Raw genomic sequence first — 8,013 nt, forward strand, 5'->3', positions numbered from 1 at the left:
GCATCAAAGTCAGATTTAAATTTTAAATCCATCACTATGTTCTTTATATAAAAGACAAAAAATCTCTAATATCTTAACCTCAATCATCTTGAGCAAAGATCCTAAGCAGAGCAATGTATTTGACCAGGTGCATACTTTTTGTAGTGGCATGTTCAGTGTTACCAGCTTATTATATAAGCTTATTGAAATCCAGTCAAATATAAGTTGGAACAGAGAAGACTGCCTACAGACTTCAGAGTGACAAAGTTATGGGTGCTGTGTGAAACACAAATGACCGAGTTAGACCATAATCTCTATAATTATGCTGGGACTAGGCTATCATTTTAAATTCATACAGTAAATGACTTTTATTACTTTACCAAATGGATTTTGCTTTAATATGAAGCACTTTCTTTTAAAACGCTTACATTTTATAAATTGACCCTCTGGAGATATCATCTTTAAGGAATGCAATTATCTAATAGAGCTCTTCTGAAATGCAACTCTGAATATTAGAAATAGAAAAATAAAAATGCAGCAAAAATAGGACATGATAGGACTCAAGAGGCAGCAAAATGGTTAACTTTTTTGCCTTTAAATACACTTTTGCAGCATAAAAATCAAATGAAATCGATTTTACAAGATAAAAAACATTTATTTTCAAATTTAAATAATAAAACTTCAATCAGTGAATCAATGCAATCATCTGGGTTTAATCAGACAGAAAACTTTAATAACTTTGTCTGGACTGAATTGTCTCTGTAGTCTCTTCAGATCACATGTGAATTGTCACTATATATAAACTCAACTGAAATGAAAACAAACAATTAAATGCTTAAAAGATTTTATTCTTAAGTGGGAGTTTTCCTCTCTACAATCGCTACATGCATGCTCGGTGTGATGGGTTGCCGTCAAGTCGGCGAGTCAGTGCAGATAGCTGCATTTCCCTAGTTAGAAAACTTTGAAACAATGTGACTCTATGATGCCTGAATAGTCTCAGTAAAGTGCCTTGCGATGATGTGTGTTGTAAATTGGTGCTATATAAATAAACTGCATTGAGTTGAATTTATTTTGCTTGCAAAATATGATCAAGTTTATAAAAAGATCATTGCTAATCAGTGGTTGCTATGAACGTTTGATGTAGAAATCTGATTCTAACCTTTGAGTTCAAGGTTCAAAACCTCAGTGGTTGGCAGTAAACAGCTGATTTCTGGAGAGAATATTGGAACATTGTATATTGTATATTTAAGTCTTCTTATCCATTTGAGAAATTAAAGGTAAAGGAAGAGTTTAGTTTGTCCTCCTCATCTGCTCGACAGAAGAACTAGACCGAAAAGAAAATACCTTCATTATCCGAAGTTTTTTTTTTTCCAAAAAAAGCTTTAAAAGGGAATTAATTACTCAGTAAACCTGAAAGGTAAGGAAAGATGCTCAGTGATACAAACATTTTAGTGAACCGTACTAAATAATTAGTTTTATTTTATCCACCTTTCAAATATATGCTATATCTCCATTTTCCAAGTAAAAAAATAGAAAAGAAATTATCTAAAGATTTAAATAATGAAGAGGAAATGACTAAAACGCTTAAGCAGCAAGAGAACAAAAGGCAGAAGAGATTGATTAGAGGGTAGAGGAAAGGTACAACTTATTCTGCTCGATACGAAATCCATCAAAATAAACTTCATTTTCTGTTTGGATAAAACCTATGACATGAACGCTCCTTCAGGAGCCGAAGGGGGTTAAAAGGTTGGAGTTGCATGAGAGCATGTTTTATTTATGTCTAAAATAAAACCTTGTTCTAAGCATTTTGCTGCTGGAAGGAGCACATATTAACAGATGGGAATTCTGAAACAGAGACCGGAAACAGGCCCATCACTTGTATCTTTAAAATAATTTAATTCATATATTGGAAGATGCTGTTTTTAACATCCTATTTTATGATCAGCAGTGTAGCTTTACTAACTAAATACCGTAATGGTGTCTTTAGACACCCTGTCTACTTTTAAGGGTAGGCTTAAACATTTTGTTTTTGATAAGGCTTATAGTTAGAGTGGCTCAGGTTATCCAGTGTTATCTCAATAGTTATGCTGCTATAGGCTTAGACTGCTAAAGGACATAGGGACACATTATACTTCATTCTATCCCTATCTCCCTCTCTGCAGATATTACTAGTTCAATCTCTAATGTTATGCTCTCTGCTTTTTCTAATAGTAGCTTCATCCGGTCGGTTCCTGCTTGGCTGTGACTACATCCTGGAGAGAAATATCAGCTGAGCTGCTGCCATCAACACCTTTGTATATAGATGTCCGAGATGGGCCTGTTTTTCAGTGTAGTCCTGTTTCTCTGACTGTAACTAACTGAATGTGCTCTCTTTCATCCTCTGACATGGGAGCTGGCTTGGAGCTCTTTGCATTGCTTTGTGTTTCCTGGATGGGGAGCTGGCTGACAGTTGCCCTTTGTATCTCTGCTTCTTTTTCTATGTCTGCTTCTGTCTCCTTACACCCCAGTCAGCCACGGCAGATGACCGCTCACACTGAGCCTGGTTCTACTGGAGGTTTCTTCCTGTTAAAAGGGAGCTTTAAAGTGCCTTGAGATGACCTGTGTTGTGAATTGGTGCTATATAAATAAACTGAAATGAAATTGAATTGAATTTAGGCATTCTTCCTTAAAGCTGCAATAGACGACATTTTTTTTTCTAACATATGCTTCCAAGTCCAATTAATGGTAATCTAAGTGTTAAAAGCAAATATTAGGAAATATATCATGTAACTTTTAAGTGAAAGTATAAAAGCTCTAAAATATATAATTGACCACATAACCTAGCCGTTGTCTATAACCCTGTCTCTTGCAGCCTGAAGGAACAGACGTGCCTTTGCAAAGTTTTCTTTTAAACTGCTCACTTTGCCTTCCCTGACCCTATTCCACACACCTCAGTGATAATAACTAACACTAAGTGTTTTTCCCTGACTAACAGAGTCCATACCAAGGGGCGTCGTTGTGACCTGTTAAGACTTAGGAAGGCGTGCTCACTGATTGGAAAATAGAGCAACCTGCAGCTAAAAACTTTTCCTGGTCAACAGAAGATTGCTCAGTGAAACTCTTGTCTCTGACTGAAACTCAGACTATTTACCGGTATCTTTATATTCTTACCCTTTATCGATGCCCTATAGTGGCATTTCATAAAGATAAGTTGGTGGCCTACGAGAGCCAGGACAGAGATGCTCTCCTGATGGCTTTATTTGCCTCATTAAATTCCTCCTGCATCTGCCATTAAAGTAAACATGTTTAATTCAGTCAGTATTTGTAAGACAATCAAATTTTTGGATTTATTTGTATGATGGCATGAGTAAATAAACATTAGTGAATGTGTTTTTGCAGATCCTTTTTGTACATGTTATTTTTTTAAGTGAGCAGGAATTAAAAAGAGGTTGAAATTGTGAGAAGAGTAGAAAACTTGCAGAATGTGCACAACCAGTAAGTAAATAACCCAAGTCATTTGTTTATTACTTTGCAAAGAGAAGAAAGTGGTCAATGGCCTGTTTTGCTCAGTTTGCTGTTGTGGTAGCAGTGCTTTGCAGTAAAAGTGAGCCATTGAGTGCAAACGTTAAGCATTACAGTCCAAAACTCCTCCTGAAGTGAAGGCTTGCAATATGGGGTTAGTTAATGTTTAGCCAGAAAATATGTAATTACAGACTTCCCCCCAATAAACTGTTGCAGAAAGCAGACCACAATCCTCCTCCTGTAACATTGTTATTATCTACGGGCTTCAAGAATTCACTCCCTCTTGACTTATATAAACAGACACACTTACAGCTCAACTTGCACACAAACCTTCAACCAGACAGGTGAAAACACCAAAAAGCAGATCTGGTGAAGATATTTCTAAGACCAGGATCTGTACAAATGTTTAAATATCTAAGAATTTGAAACTGATAATTAATTAATAGTTGCAAGGTATTGTAGGGGGAAAAGGAACCTCTAATGGGAAAATTTCTAGTAGTCATCAAACATTAAAGGTGGTTCACATGGCAAGGTTTCAAAACCAGAAATACGATTAAAAAAAGAATTGAATAATCGGGGATAAATTTTTGTTGTGCAGTGTGTTCTCTCACAATAAGGAACACAATAAGCAGGTCAAACTTTAATCTATATGATTGTACACAGGGCAACATTCAGATACCGGTAGGAAATAAAACTTTTTTTACATAGGCAGACACAGGTTATTATTTATATTTTAGAATTTTTTCATTTAACATCTTAATGGATAACTCATTCAAGTATGATCAGATGATTGCTATTTTTTAAGCAAAATTAGTTGCAACTGATGTCATTATTGTTGCACTTTATGAGGTGAAATTAAATTTGCTTACTTTTAAACTATCTTTAATCCCTTTACAAGAAAAATACTTGTGAGGTTATAACATCAGTGACCATGGTGGAACCTTATTTTCATTTTAAGTTTGTATTCCCAATAATCACCTCATTGTTTAAGTGGTGAAAAATACAATCATTAAAATGTATTCCTTTGAATGATCTATATTTCGTAGCTAAGTATTTAAAAACACTAGACAGGAAAAATATAAATATTCAGATCAGATTAAAAACTAGTTATTCTGGCTGTGGCTGTAATTTCTAAACCACAAAGCAACATTGGATAATTCAGTTGAGGCTGTGGCTGGTTGACGTAGCGTACATTCAGGATCATGGTTCAAAACATGTATTTAAAGGACCATTAGAGGTGGCATTAGTTAATGCTGCAGTATCCTTACATTCTGCATCAGAATTTGTGTCATCCATTGAGCATTTTCTTCATTTAAGAAGGATTTCTTGGTTTCTGCCTCTTCTATTCTTTAATAATTGTGGACATCTGTCTCCTGCCTGTTTAATATAGTCAGACAAATTGCATTACTTTTATGCGGAGAGCTGTGCAAATAACCAAGATGGCTACCCTGTCATTACTAAGAGGTTCACTGCTCTGGATATAATTTATAGTCCTGGGACTTATTGGAAAACAGAAAAAGAAGGAATGCAATAAAGAAACTTACATCCGGATATTAATGTTTTCACTTTATACTGAGCAAACTCTGCTTTTACTTTGCATCATGTTGTGCTCCTTCAGCTTTAAGAATGAAGACTCTTTATTGTCATTATGTGATGCAAATTTTCAACTTTTTCTAAGACTTATTCATCACTTAGTCTTAGAAATCCAATATGTTATTATTTAATGATTAATACTGATAGACTTCATGTGATCTTAAAATCATTGATCTTTAAATATTTGTGGTATTGCATAGTCTGGAGAAACATAGATTTTTATTACAGCATTTTCTAGTGTGGAAAATGTGCATACATCGAGACTTTATTTCTAATTATGTTTATTTCCTTAAATGAATGATTGTAAAAAAATATCACTGGATTGTTTCAAAGTCATCCCTTCTTAAAGGTGTAGGGGAGGATGTTCTTTTTCCGGGTTGATTATCAAATTGTCAATCGTCGATCATTCTAGCGATATGTTTACGTAAGGCTGTCCTATGTGCTCGTGCCCGTTTTCACTTACCGGTGGTGAGTCTGAAATAGTGGAAAAATTGCAAATGTTCTTATGGAAAGGGAGCTTGCATGAGTGATGCAAACAGCAACTTTTAAACAGAATGTGCACAAGGAGAAATGGGCTTATGCATGCTCTCGTACGCAGGGTTGTTCATGTGCATTTCTTTGGTGGAGAGGGTTTTTTTTGTTTTTTGTTAACATCCTCCACTACACCTTTAACCCTGACCAACACTTTTTATTTTCTGATAAAGCAGGGGGAAACATGGTCCATTTGTTCCAACGTCCTTTGAATTAGGAAGTTGCAGTGATTCTAAAACCTGGGCAGTATTTTTTTTCACACCACCTTTTCTTCCACCTCCACCACATTTCCTGTCTCGTTCTGAGAGTATTCTCAGTCCCACCCCCCACTGGCTTATTCCATCACCAGTGTCTGGGCACCAGGGGGGAAGGCTAGATTTTACCTTTTCTAGGTTACTCATCCATACGTACAATTGATTCACAGCATCGAAGTCTTCTGCCAGGGCTCGAGCCCCAAAGAACTTTTTTTCATTTCTATCTTTATCTGCTTCTGTCTCCTTGATCCCCAGTCTGCCTTAGAAGATGGCCGCTCACACTGAATCTGGTTCTGTTAGAGGTTTCTTCCTGTTAAAAGGGAGTTTTACTCTCCACTGTCGCTACATGCATGCTCAGTGGGAGGGATTGCAGAAAGTCAATGAGTCCATGCATTCAGCAAGTTTTCCTTTGATAGAAATATTTAGAAGAATATGATTCTGTTACCTGCATAAATGACCAAACACTCTTCTAATTGCAGCTTTTCTCTGTGTGAGTCTCTCCGGGTTGAAATACTTTTAGCTTTACTGCGTTTTAAACACTGAAGATATAATTTAAGGCTTAACCGAACGTGGCAGAGTCTTCCTGAAAAGGGCTTCAGGACACATGTTGTTTCTACTCCCATACTCACTGGTATCCTTGGAAACTGCACAGTCTAACCTTTCCAACAACCCATTCTATGCATTTTCAGATATTGTCAGGCAACGTAACTTCTGTGCTTAACATAAATAACGATATATTTAACTTTACCAACTCCCGCAAACATTGTTAGGAGTGAAATTAAAGGAATGATCATGGGGTCTAAGGAGTCTGGCAAGATAAAGCAGTTTATTTAACCAGGTTCCCTTTTAAAAGCCCCCTAGGCAATGTTCTGGCACAGATTTGACATTATGTCAAGATGACGGCTCTACCTAGGCAATGATCCACTAAACTTTTCCGGATCAAATATACTTCAACTTATTCAACCCTAATTTACTGCAGTTATAGTAAAGATAATAAGTTCAAGTCTTTACAAGGACTTCCAGGGTATTCTTATTTTTAGTTTAGAGAAAGAAAAAAAACTTAGGTGAGGCTAAAACATTTCTGTTTTATCTTTGTTTGAACACAAATTAATCAGCCATAGTATCAGCTGTGATAAGTGGTTCCATAGGAAAATATTCTTCGGTCTCTTACCTTGGGAAACGGTGCCAAAGGTTGCATGTAGAACTCATGATTGTGGCGCTCCAGCATTAAGCTGTTGCTTTATGTAACATGTAAAGTTTTTGAGAATATTCTAAGTGAAGCCGTTGTTACATGGACAGACATTTCTTTGGTTCTGTAATTTGTAATGTATCTTTAACTGCCTCAATTATGCCATGTTCTTTATTTGCAGTGGGTTTTTTTTCAAAGCCTGCATAAATATCTGTTGTAAATCTATATTAAGAATAGTTGAGTGCATGTCAGTAGCTGTTAATTTTTGCTAGACCAAGTAGTGTCTCTTTTATACATAATTTTACAGTGACGTATAAAAGGTGATAAACTACTAGGTATGAGGGAGGAGGTCCTTGAGCAATGCGGTTAACTGACCGATGCACAGAATGCACAGCTTGGACAATGTCGCTGGGCTGCAGCCCATAAATTCCCAGTGTTCTTTCCACCAACCAACAAAATTTTGCCTTTTTACCTTTGCACTAGCATTTCATCAGTCAATCCAAAGTCATTCTCTATATTCACCACTGCTTCTTCATATACTTGAGTTTTTGTGTCTGGAACTCCAGAAGCTGGAGTCGCTCTAGCTCCTGGTGCACATAAACTGTTTCAGGAATCTGGAAAAGTATAGAATTTTGAAATGGAAAAGCTGTGGGAAAACAATTACATTAGGATTAAAAGACAGGAAGTCAAGTATAGATTAAAAAAGATTTGAGGTGATAAAGGAAAGTTTTTTTTCAACTCTCAAATAAAAAAAAGGCGGGGCCGTTGTTATCTCTGATTTGTTGTACAGTATAAGGGGGTTGGATGGTGGAAGCAGTGAGATGATGCAGTTTCTCTTTCCTCTTCTCGAAATGGTACCTTCAACTCCATCTCTTCCGTCATTGGGCTTAAAATGTGTGCCTGTTTAAAGTGGCTCTTATTGAGACCAAACAGAGTGGCACCCCATCACAAGGCCTATCCCACCCC

The sequence above is a fragment of the Cyprinodon variegatus genome, unplaced genomic scaffold, assembly GCF_000732505.1.
Source record: "Cyprinodon variegatus isolate N-32 unplaced genomic scaffold, C_variegatus-1.0 Scaffold2, whole genome shotgun sequence".
Lineage (NCBI taxonomy): Eukaryota > Metazoa > Chordata > Actinopteri > Cyprinodontiformes > Cyprinodontidae > Cyprinodon > Cyprinodon variegatus.